This window comes from Astyanax mexicanus, chromosome 12, assembly GCF_023375975.1.
Source record: "Astyanax mexicanus isolate ESR-SI-001 chromosome 12, AstMex3_surface, whole genome shotgun sequence".
Taxonomy (NCBI): Eukaryota; Metazoa; Chordata; class Actinopteri; order Characiformes; family Acestrorhamphidae; genus Astyanax; species Astyanax mexicanus.
The window spans coordinates 40,206,323-40,219,642 of record NC_064419.1 but is presented as its reverse complement, the minus strand read 5'-3'; the positions used below and the strand labels follow the sequence as shown (position 1 = coordinate 40,219,642).

The following is a 13,320-nucleotide window of genomic DNA, read 5'->3' as shown; positions in this document are numbered from 1 at the left end:
CCAAGGAATAGTTGTAATTCTTGGCTATACGTCACACAGAACCTGGAAGATGTGTTGGGGGAAGGAGGGTAAGCGAGGGTAAACGAGGGTAAAAATCTGATATCTTACTCTGGAAGCAATCAAAAGCCTGGCACTGGCTGGCGTAACACTTGAGTGAGCTCAGAATGGTTCCTGCACAAGTACTAGAAGGCTTTTACTGCTCTCTTTCATATGACTTCATGGTGTGATGGCTTCATTTTTCTCCCTATTGTCGGCGCTCTCAGTAAAGAGAATAGACTTGCTGGTTGTCCGCCGGCTTTGAAAGAGACTACAGTAGGTCTTTGGTTGGCCAGGGCCCAAGAATCTTCAGAATGGAGGCTTAATACCCCCCTGGGCTGACAGCTGCATGGATTAGCCACCCTTGCTCACTGTCATTGACGCCCCTGTATTGTGCTTTTCCCCGTAAAAGTGGCACCAGAACCAGGAGGGGCTTGAGTTGGGAGGACTGGGGGGACGGGTGGGGGGGTTATGGGGGGATGGGGGTGTTGGGGTTAACATTTTAAAGTCTGGTCAGGTGCTTCTGCTTTTGAAGTCTACAGAGATAAGCAGAAGCAAAGTGTACATATGTGAATATATATTTGTTTATTAATTAAAGTGCAGAATATATTTTTGGGGGCAATATATTATCCCAGATATACCTGCAAGTATTGTTTTTTAAGACCAATTTATAGCACTGACATAATGATAGTATAATAGCACAAAATAGCAGATATACCATTTAAAAGAGCAATGAAATTTTACATAATAAAAATATATCATCGCTGTCCTATGAAAAACACTTATCTCCATTTTTGTTGATTTTTAGTTTACTACATAATTTGAAGCGACAAACTGTCTCTTACACTGTGCCGAAATTTCTTGATGAACGAACCAATAGAAACTCTTCAAAATGATCTGAAATAAACTCTTTTTAAATTGACTTCTTTCACATAGGTTTCATCTCTCTCCTGTTAAGTTGCTGTTTTGGAGATAAGTGTTTTTCTTTGGACAGCGACGATAAAGACATTGGCATACACAAATTTACATACATAAGACTTGACATAAGAATCTTAAAAAAAGAATATCATTGAATAGTTACTTTATTTCAGTAATTCAGTTCAAATTTGTGAAACTCATATATTATATAGATGTATTACACACAGAGTGATATATTTTAGGTGTTTATATTTCTTTTATTGTTGATTATTATGGCTTACAGCCAATGAAAACCCAAAAACCAGAAAATTAGAATATCATATAAGACCAGTTGGTACTTTTATCAGTGTGGGCAGTGTGCCAAGTCCTGCTGGCAGACTTTAGACTTGATATTATAACACAGTGGATCAACACCAGCAGATGACATGTCTCTCCAAACCATCACTGACCATCAAATTCAGTAAATTCTGCATTTCATTTGTAAGTCAAGGGACCAGAGTACGGTAGGAGTAAAGAGGAAGAGTGGAGAGGCACACAGTCTAAGCTGCTTGAGGTCTAATGTGAAGTTTCATCACAATAAGTGATGGTTTGGAGAGTCATGTCATCTGCTGGTGTTGGTCCACTGGGTTTTATTATCAAGTCTAAAGTCAGTGCAGTTTTGTTTTCCCACAAAATCTTACAGCACTTCATGCTTCCCTCTGCTGACAACTTTTATGGAGATGCGGATTTCATTTTCCAGCAGGACTTGGCACATTGCCCACACTGCCAAAAGTACCAATTGGTCTTATATAATATTAAAATGTTCTGAGATACTGTTTTTTGGGTTTTCATTGGTTGTAAATGTGTAATACATCTATATAATATGGTAAAGTTTCACATTTTGAACTGAATTACTTAAATAAAGTAACTTTTCATTGATACTCTAATTTTTTAATAAGTCGATAATAATAATAATAATAATCGTGACAGGCTGACGACAGACAGCATCACAGCTACCATCAGCACACAGCAACCTCTGTCCATTCCTGAGAAATCTTAAAACACAGTGATTTGAACCTCTTGCTCTCCTCAGCTCGTCCTACACGGCCCTCCTTTCCTTAATGACCACTTCAAAGCTACTATTTAATCCACCACTTCAAAAGCTGTGTGCCTGCAAAATTACACAGGAGTTAAATATTTGAAAGTCTGTATGATATTAATGTTTAATAAGAAACAGACTACAGAGAAGTGCTCCATCCCAGCAGATCAAGCCTGCTGTTGGTTTTGTAGCAGTTTGGTAGCAAAACATTAAAATTAGCTACAAAAAATGTACAGTATGTTATCTGATTGGTGCTTTAGAAGATTTTGTAAATATTTTATTTACATCAAAATATATACACATGTTCATTAGTTTATAATTCGGTTTGATTCAGTGGTGCATTAATTTAATACATTTTTCAATACAGAAAAAAAATCTGTTTATTTTCATTTGCTGATTAGAAGTTTCAACATTATAAAAGTATAGTATATGTATAGTATAATATCACCACATTATCACGCTTTTATTTGTTTTGTCTGTTACTGTTACCAACAGATTGGATTTTTAAAAGCTGATATTTGATATATTAAAAGTATCTAAATTAGCCCTGATTCCCAATGCGATCCAATGAAACTCTAACATGAAACCAAAGTCGTGCTTTACAGCAGGAGCTCTAAAATCTATTCTGAAGCTAATATGTTAGCCTCAAAACTAACACACCATCAGTATTAGATTAAACAAAAGAGTACAATACAATCTTTACCATTTTTGGCACATATAGGTTATATTTTGCCAACAGGCCTACGGTATGTTTCACACTTAAAAATCACTGAAAATCCCAGTCAGGTTGTGAGGAGCAGTAAGGCCACTCTGCTGAGGTGCACCTTTATACAGGAGTTTCAGTGAAGTTTCTCCAGCACCGATGCTGGAGCAGTGTTAGCATTAGCCGTAAACAGAGTGCTAGCTCTTTCGATACTCAGAGGTGAGTATATCAGACTGTAGTCCGCATGTTTACCGTGTTAAAACTAGGTACATGGGACGAATCGCTAGCTAACCGTGGCTAGCACTGCTACTAACATACTGGAATTCTTAGCTTACTGTAAGCTAAGAATTAAACAGAAGTGCTTTACTTACCCAAATAAACAGTTTTCAGGAGAGAAATCTGTGTAGACTAACATCCAGTGCTCGTTTTACTTTAAAAAATGTTTAAGAATTACAGTTTTGTTTACTTATGCACCCCCAGAAGGAAAACATAGCGGCACCCTTGTTCCTTACTATTCTTACTATTAAAATGCGCCTTATAATCTGGTGCACCTTATGTATTAAAATAGACCAGGAAATTTAGTAGTCTGGAAAATACAGTAAGTTGACGGATGCCAGTCCAAGTGCAAACTTAAACAACTACTTTTCAAAATACTGTAATGCTGTAACAAAAGAGACAAAAGAAGCTAAAATCTGAGACAAAGAATAATTATGGAAATTAAATGAAATCATTGTGATTTATTATAAAAACGAAAACATGCTGTACAGTGGGTGATAATCTGCTCCTCCAGCAGCAGGAGATGAAACAGAGATTGCACTGAGACAAGACTTATTAGAAAAGTGGCACCCTGCCATCTCCACGGCGGTATCACTAAATTATCACTTGTGCCCCCACTTCCCCCTCCTCTTGACCCCCAGAGTCTGCGCCTGCCCCCCGGCTGACCCCCACCAGCGCCAAGGAAGCCGTCATGACAACCGTCTCGAGAGGCCTGTTGTATTTGTGGAGAGCAACAAGCGTGCGTATGAGTAAGTCTGTATATATGCGTGGACGTGCATGTGTGTGTGTGTGTGTGGGTAAGAGGGGCAGCCTGGCAACTGGCTGTAAGCAGAGCCACAGATGACAAATGTGAGGCAGAGAGTGTCGGTGAAGTGATGATGAATAAAACCCAGGCAAGTATCTAAATGAGTATCAGCGCAAGCAAATCCATCTGACTGCAGCCCGGCTCCAGAGTTCAGAGGCAGAAAGTAGATTTAAAGCTTAAAATGAAGGGATCAGAATATCTGCTGAATTTTTCATTCCCAGCAGCGGACCGAAGTAGCAGAAATATGCAGCAAATATGATTAAGGCCGGTGGAGAAGGTGAAATAAAGTTTAAAAAAGCAGCAGCGTCTCGTAATTAGCTTAGAATGTATGAGGAGGAGGAGTGTTGGAGTAATGAAAGCCTCCAAATGTGATATCAGCGGGGCTGCTAACTATCACAGCAGCCCAGAGAACAAGCAGCCCTGTGACCAGAATGATGAACGCTGCTCCAGGTTAAAACTCCAAACAATCTGGGAACACGTTTTTGCAGCTATAAATATTCCTTATCGTGTCTCGTGTATCTTGAAAAAAATTCAGTTTGTGAAAACTAACCTGACGAATGCTTATGAGCGTTGTGGAAGCGGCTGCTTAGAATAAAAGTATAATTCTGTATTTTAACTCCCTTTATCTATTCATCATCATGACCTATGCTTTTTGTGTGCTTTAGTGTCGTGAACATGAATTTATAGTGCATACTCCCAACGTGTAGCTATTCTTAAGAATACACAAGTGTACAGGGAATTGTTCTGTACATATAATGCAACTAAAAAAGACAAACAAAAATGCATCAAAATGTTGTTAGGATTGAATACAAATGTTATAGGTGTTAATGTAATGTAAAATGTAATGTAGATACATAAGGGCACCATATTATAAGGCACAGTACGCAACACTAGTACGAAACAGGGTTGTCCCCATGTTTTCCTTCTAATTCAGCAGGTTGTGCCACTGTTTGACGAGACCTGTAAAGCTAAGCTAAGTAATTCTTAAAAAAAGATTATTTTAAAGTCAAACAAGCACTGGATGTTAATCTATACAGATTTTTCTCTTAAAAACTTTTTTTATGTTTATTTGGATGAGTAAAGTGCTTCCGTTTATTTACAGTAAGCTTAGGTTTCCAGATTTCCAGTAGCGCTAGCGGTTAGCAGCTAATGCCGCCTGACAGCACTAGACTAAGAAACCCTAAGTGTTCTGGTAAACCAGGGCGCTATTAGCTAGCGTTTCGATCATAGTAGCCAAATATTCACCCACTTTAAAGTGACTGAAACAATTCAGGTTCAGGCACTTGGTGCAAGTCTTCCTGAATGCGAACCAAGTGTGTGCAGAATAAGGACACCTGTCTGGACTGTCCAATCACTGTTTAATTAGGATTCCTGGCTGCAAATGCAGCATGGAGACTCCAGTTACAAATCGTATTAATTACTAAGATATTTGTTAAGCACAATGCCACATTGTTGTTTCAATGCATTTCCCCTCCCCAACTAACTACAAGCCTGCTTCAAAAACTAGGGTAGATATGTATTTCAAATGCAGTGTGGCATTAATCATTAAAGTGGAGGAATAAAATCAGCACCAAAGGGCAGCATGCGGAAAGCGTCCACATCTATAGCAGAGCAGCAGCAGAAAACGTGAAATTTACTTGACAATCCGAGCAAACATCACACAAATATCACGACATACAGCATCTAGCCTAAGCTGTCTATGATTGACAGGATAAATATTTCACAAAGCTTGTCAGCGATACAACAACATGGACTGGTGAGCTTAACCAGATAGAGCAAAGTCCTGAGGGCACGATGCCTCAGTATTGATTTTCCCCCTCTTCATTCTTCAGCCTCGATTTTAGCCGTATCAATAATAGATGAGACAGATTCGCTTTCTGAATTCCACTGAATTTCTGTCTCCTGAGTTGCTTTATTGATTAAGGTCAATATAGAGGTGCAAATACTACACTGATGCAAATATGTAATTCACATTCCAGGGCCTGCCGTGCATTTGAGATGATACAGTCTGGTTGATGACCTGGATCGTTTTTCTTTGTAGAAATAATTTCAGCTTTAATTATTAAAACTGTTTTCAACACTTTAAAAGATAGTTAGAAGATATCATGAAAGTCCTACTATTATTAATGTGTAAAATCTCATATACACTGACATGCCAAAAGTCATGGAACAGCAGTAAATACTACATAGAAGTCATTACCACCCACAGTGGACAGCACACTGTGATTTGGTAAATATTGTGACCAGCGGCTTCTGCCTGGTATAGTCTGTGCAAACAGACAAGCAAAAAGTACTGTGTCCCATGACTTTTTTTCATGTCTAATGGAGGCTAAAGAATACTACATTGACTGTGAGATATATGTGTGAGATCTGCCAGAGTCACTTGACTGTTCGCATTGGTCAATTCCATGAGCATGCTACCTAGTGTTCAACCTTAGTCACAAGATAACACCTCAAAACTTATACAAGATCATTAACACTTCATAATCAATTTGCATACTGTAACATACAGAGGCACAACTTGACACAAGAGGCATTAAATATACAGTGCCAGTCAAAAGTGCACCAAAATGCACATTTAAACAAAGAGCCAAGACAATCACCTGGATAAAAAATAATTATGTATCAATAATCTCAACAATACACAACAAAAAAACAAAATGGATGATATATTTAAAGACAGATATGTCAGATTCTTAAATACTTCAACACCAGGCTATTCTGAGCAACTGTCTGAGGATCTGAAAAAACGAAACTAACCAATGTCCACAAGGCAGAGGAAAGGTTTTACTAAGATAGCCCAAGAGTTTCCAGCTTGCCAGCTTGGTTTCTACAGTTTGAACTGTTGTAAAGAAGCAACAGTTCAGCAAAAGTTCAGGGGAAGTGTGGAGGTTGAGATGAGATGTGGAAGATAATTTTGGAGAGAACTGCTCGTATACTGATAAGAAAGCAGAAAGATTTATAGTATGAAGGGGGTGGCGGTGCACTGTTCCACTGTGCAGTGTTGCTTGCACAAACATAATCTTCTTGAAAGGGTCATGTCAGAAGACAGTGGTGCAGGACCTTTCATGCAACACTGACACAAAACAGAACGTTTAAAATATGCTACAGAGTATATATATAGAAGCCAGGTGAGTTTTGAACACTGGAAGTCTTATAAACAAATGAAGTCAAAATATAACTATTTGACTACAATCAGCAGAGCACATTTAGAGAATAAAAAGAAAATCCATTTCATTTGAGGAATAATGGATAATGAACCAAAGTATACTTCTAAAATCCTTGGCAGCCACTTTTGCTAAAATGAGATGTTCCAATCCTGACGAATGACTGTAAGGTGACTATATTTGATTACACAAGCACATTGATTTAGATTTTTATGAGAAGTATAATCCCAATCTATAAAAAATAAAGTAATTATGCATTAAGATTTGACAGGTGCAGATGCTGTATTCTTTTATTCTCAACTAAAATAATATGGTCAATGGTGCACAAAGTATTTTATGAGCATGCAAAAATTCAGCAATAATGGTCAAACGGCAGATTTAATTGATTTCTTCTACGGGATGCAAATAAATACTGTATTTTTAGACACAATTTTAATGTTCTAACATTGCAAAAAAAACAAATTTAATATGCTGTTACTTTAAACATGCAAAAGTTCACTTTTATTTTGCAATCTGTTCATTAAAACAGTATTTATGCTTTAAATGTGCAGACTTTGTGCAGTCTGTCACAATATAAATTTTTTGTGCATGATATATAATCCCAGAAATTATTGCGATAAACAATATAATTGTCATTTTAAAACCATTAAATGCCACTGATATAATGAAAATAGAATAAGATGACAAAGCAATTTTACCCTTTCAAAAATGTGTAAAACTAATTTTAATTAATCATAGTTTGGAAAATATGTTTGTTTGTCTTCTCACCTACTGCAGAATTTCATACTGTGTTAATGGAGTAGCAGCTATTGGAGCATTGGTCTGGTATTGCATGACTGGCTTAAATACTGTTCACTGTAATATTTGTGCATAAAACATACAAATAAATACAATAGACAGTATCACGATTATAAAATATATTGAGGTCATGTCTACTTATTGTATGATACGTCGATAATGTAATGATCGTAATAGGACTAGACTTTACACACACACACATACTCTGACATGACATGACTTTTTGGCCTCTGCATCGAATGTGTGTGTGTTTGTGTTTAATTCCTTTCAAAATCACTTGTATGAACGCATGGACAATTCTAACCAGATGCTGCCGGTCACCATCATTACCACCCACTGCACTGTCCAGTTTAAATGTCTTTCTATTTCAGAAATGGTATGTCCCATTACTCTGGCACCCACTGTCAGACCTTTAAATTTAAATTAACTTGCTATGAGCATGCTGGGTGATGTTCAACCTCACTGACAAGATAACACCTCACAACATATACACACATATGTCACACATGACATTTTGTCCCATGACATTATACATTTATATTTACATACATTTGGCAGTGTATATTATAAATATATTAGTTATATATATATATATATATATATATATATATATATATATATATATATATATATATATATTATATGAATTTAAATAAAATACACAAGAATTCTAGTATTGCACTTATCTAGCTACTCAATTGAAAACTGAGATATGTATGTAATATGTCACCACAGGAATTGGCTCGCTGCCAGGTCTGTGCCACTATTAATATGACAGTCAAATAAAATAATACATTATTGACTTTAGAAGACTTTCATATACAATTTTGCTATTAAATACTCAGAAAAATAGTTTAGCATAGTTTGATTTTATATAATTTTTGTATCACGATATATTGTATATGATAAAATATTACCCACTCCTACTGCTAGGCTATATTTACACAGTATCCAAAGCCAGATCCAATAAATGTCATTAATCATACTTTCCAAATAATCCTAAAAATATATATATAATACATTTTAAATCTGTTTCTGGTTATGTTTAGCAAACTTAATAAGAGTTAAATAGTCTATTATTCAGAGATTTCTGAGAGAGATAAAAAACCCATCCTTTAATACTGAATATTAAAGCAAAATACTGAAGGACACTCATTTCAAAACAGCTGTAATCAGAAAACCACTAAGAGCTCTGTCATGTTTTCAGCGTGCTGAAGTGCTGCTGCTGCTGCTGCTGTAAAAGGCTTTACAGCAACTCCAGCAAAAAAAAGAAAAAGGCATGTATCTGCGAATACTGAGCTTAACCTTCAGCCCATTACTCACAGCAGCTCTGTGTGCAAAACAAAAGAAAATAACACTAAAACGGACTGAAAGTCTCGGGGTCTCGTTGTGCAAGTTTAAACAGGATGAACTGCTCTGTGATGTGAGGTCAGTCTAATATAGAGTTCAAGAGATACATTTTTAATACCAGTTCATATGCTGCATGCAAAATTCAACAGCAGGAAATAACCTGTATTCATGCTAATCTCAGTCCTGATACTGGAGATGATGATCATCATATCTGACATCATATCATCCTCTGAGCAGGAAGGTCAAAAATGAAAAGCGTTTAACTTTTATGCTTTTAACTTTAAATACATAATGCATAACCACTTCAGCCAAAGTGGCGAGTAAATCATTCATGAGTGAGTTGACAAGAACACGTTATGTGCATTTCAACATTTCGTCACTTGGGGAGGGGATAAACTCGGCTTTTACTCAGTTTGTTTAACGAAAAACAAAGACAAAAGCTGATGTGGGACTTCATTCATGCCTTTTTCTCAAACGCTCTCAGTCTAGGGCTAGGCAATGGCTAGGCAATATATAATAAATACTGATGTATTCAAACTCTGTGACCATTTCACAAAATTGCACCTGCTACAAAGGTTACCATCTATGTGTGTTTTAAAATAATTAAATAATTTAATTAATACCATTTATGTGGAAATGGTTTGGTTTCTGTAGAGATGAAGCTCAACAGGGAACAGTCTTGTGCAAAATATGACAAAGAAATATCCCAGTTATAGGTAGCAGCACTCGATTTCACCTCAATTTAAACATCATAATCCTGTGCAGTTTGTAAATCCATTCTATAAATGCAGATACATTTCAAGTATATAAAGATCTGACTTATCATTCAACTCATTAATTAATATTAAACTGTGTAAATCCTTTAAACCATTTAACAGAGTTGACTAACATTTTCCAAAACTTTGTGGCAGAAGTCAATTTGCTAACCTCAATCTACATTACACAAAATACATCTAAACACAGACTTTTTGACAAAAAGGACTAAACAAATGGAAAAGCATATTTTCAAAATATAACATGCTATATTATACTATGTTGTAATCATGTTAAATTGCAGTGGTACAATGGAAACACAAAACAAACCAAACAAGTTTTTGAGTGAACCGATTTGATCAATAGTTGGAAATAAAAACTTTAAAAGAGCTTTACGTTACAAACAACTTTCTTATGTAATTATTAGGAGACAGACATGTTACATTAATACATATTTTCATTAATAACCTGATTCAAGATTTGATTATATCAAAACTTTTGTTCAACTAAACAATAACCTGTTTTATATCTGTTAAGGGTCAACATATAATAATGATAATAATTAGGAGTGTTCCGTATCTTATTGTAAAAGTAATATTATGACTTTAAGAATCCATATTTATATGGATACTTACATTAAATTAAACCTTAACAGTTATTTTGTTGGAGTAATATATTATTTAACTTATTGTTTAATAAACAGCTCTGGAAAAAAATAGACCACTTAAAAATTATGAGTTTCTTTAATTTTACCAAATTAAAAACCTCTGGAATATAATCAAGAGGAAGATGGATGATCACAAGCCACCAAACCAAACTGAACTGCTTGAAGTTTTGCACCAGGAGTAAAGGCATAAAGTTATTCAAAATCAAGATGCATGAAACCTGTGGTTAAAAAACAGGGTTATTCCACCAATTATCAAAAAATATTGATTTCTGAACTCTTAAAACTTGAATATGAATATGAACTTGTTTTCTTTGCATTATTTAAGGTAAGCTCTGTTTTTTTTTTCAGCAATTTCTCATTTTCAAATTAATGCTCTAAATGACAATATTTTTATTTGGAATTTGGGAGAAATGTTGTCTGAAGTTTATAGAATAAAACAAAAATGTTAATTTTACTCAAGAATAAACCTCTGAATAGCAAAAACAGAGAAACTGATTCAGAAACTGAAGTGGTCTCTTGTCATTGTCGTGTAGATAAAGGTAAGTGAGTGGGAAACTAGATCATAGGGCTAGGGAATAGGCCCTAGGTATAACCCCAGTTGTCACACAGTAAATGTGTCAGTGTAAAATCAACACTGTTAATGTTAAGTTAAGACTAATAATGCTGAAATACAGTATAACACTCACAGTGTTGATTTACTGTGCAGGATTTGTTTTAGGTTCCTTTGTTGTGTTATTTTAAAATAAAATAAAATATTTCTAAATGTATGAAATACCCTTAAATATTGTAAAACTGTTTTAGGGCCATATCGCCCATCCCTAATATTTACAATTAGAAGAAGTGATATCGTTAAACTGTATGCAAGTGTTATCATACCGTGAAAATGAATTTTATACCGTTTCATACCGTCATTTCTGATTTAAGTTTGCAGTTCCACCTTAAATAGTGCTTGAGTTTAATCTAACTGCAGAATAATTTAAGGTGGAATGGACAGTTAATTCACAAAAGAAGCCGGAGCAGGTTTAACAGGAGCTCAGTCACAGGTTACGCTAACGTTTAGTTATTCTGAGCTCAAACCGAGTTAAAAAGCGAGCTATAAAAGAGCGATACAAACACATAGGATATATTTCTACTCTTCAGCTGAGACTAAAACTCTAAAAGCAGCATTTCTACAGCTACACACAGACTCATTCAATCAACTCAAACCTCAGTTCTGGAGGAAAGTCACTCACTGTATCACAGGTAACTCCAGGCGTTACATTCCGCGCTGCTGTCCAGCTTTCTCCATAAACTCAGGAGATTTTTTCCAGAGAAGCACAAAAACTGTGTCCATCTGATGCTGCACTTCTCCTCCGGCTTCCTCCTCCTCTCTCCTCACACGAGTTCCCAGAGTTTTCAGACTCAAAACCTCGCAAAAGTAACGTTAATTCTCCTAAAACGAACTGCAGCCTCGGGAGTTAAAGAAAGGTAAGCTGGAGAAATGCTCTGCTGTCACATTTCCATCTGTAAAACCTCCTCCTAAAAGTCCGCGTGAGACACAGAGAGAGCTGGAGCTCGAGCTCCAGTGAGGTATATAGCTGGAGAGCTGGTGTGTGTGTGTGTGTGTGTGTATTATGAGTGCAGTCAGGTGTGTGTTGGTGTTGGTGGTGGGTTGTGTTGTAGCTCCACCGCTGCCACTCCTGCTGCTATAGACCCCCCTCCTCCCCTTCCTCGCCCTCCCTCACTCCCTCCCTTCACCTCCTCCTCCTTTTTCTCCTCCAATCAGGGAGTTAACCACATCCATGCCAGCCTGAGGAGCATGGCAAGCCCTTTTAGCCTAAAATCACACAGTGATACAAGTCCTAACTCTCTCTGTAATTATTTTCTTTCTAATAAGAGTCTCTCATCCCAGGCTACGTTCACATTGACCAGGCTGAAGTGACTCAAATCCGTTTTTTTCCTCAATGTGGCTCAGATCTGATTCAATTCAATTTTTACAAATCAGATCTGAGACACTTCTGTATGTGGTCATAAATCATATACTTATCAAATCCATGGACATGGATAGCTTAGCTTACCATATTATAGGAAAAAAGTAGCCTAATAAAACAAGCCTCACCCTCAGACTGAAGACCTCAATTAGGCTAATCCTCAGTCAAGGGACTCTTTCTCTCAATGAATCTTTTAGTGCAGAAACCATTAATTACAACCCGCCCACAAATTCCCAGAGGACCCATTGCCTCTAATATTGTTATTAGCTCACGGTGAAGTGATGCTCATCAGCTTATGACGTATAGGGTTATATTAAATCACAAGTTTGAGGTGTTAAGTGAAGATTCTTGTTTTATTTATGTTTAGGATATCACAGTACCTACAGAGTTGTTTAATAGCTGCATTGCCTTTTTTGCTAATTTTTTATTTGCAGCTTTAAATGTATTAAACAAGTAGCATATAGGGACTGATGTAAGAAGTGTATTTTTTCTGCTAACACTGTAAATATACAGCTCTGGAAAAAAAAAACACTTAAAAATTATGAGTTTCTTTGATTTTACCAAGTTGAAAACCTCTGGAATATAATCAAGAGGAAGATGGATGATCGCAAGCCATCAAACCAAGCTGAACTGCTTGAATTTTTTGCACCAGGAGTGTAAAGCATAAAGTTATCCAAAAGCAGTGTGTAAGACTGGTGGAGGAGAACATGCCAAGGTGCATGAAAACCTTCAATAAAAACCAGGGTTATTCCAATAAATATTGATTTCTCAACTCTTTCCCTAAATTACAATATTTTTA

General features: G+C 36.3%; 1 protein-coding gene across 2 annotated transcripts in view; it reads right to left on the bottom strand.

Moving 5' to 3' along the window:
- Positions 1-12,214, bottom strand: part of sema3gb (sema domain, immunoglobulin domain (Ig), short basic domain, secreted, (semaphorin) 3Gb) — a 74,386-nt gene extending 62,172 nt beyond the window's left edge. For both annotated transcript variants that reach the window (XM_049485809.1, XM_049485810.1), the window contains exon 1: positions 11,784-12,214. The gene's annotated coding sequence lies outside the window, so the exon portion shown is untranslated. The remainder of the gene's footprint in view (positions 1-11,783) is intronic.
- Between the last annotated feature and the right edge of the window lie 1,106 nt (positions 12,215-13,320).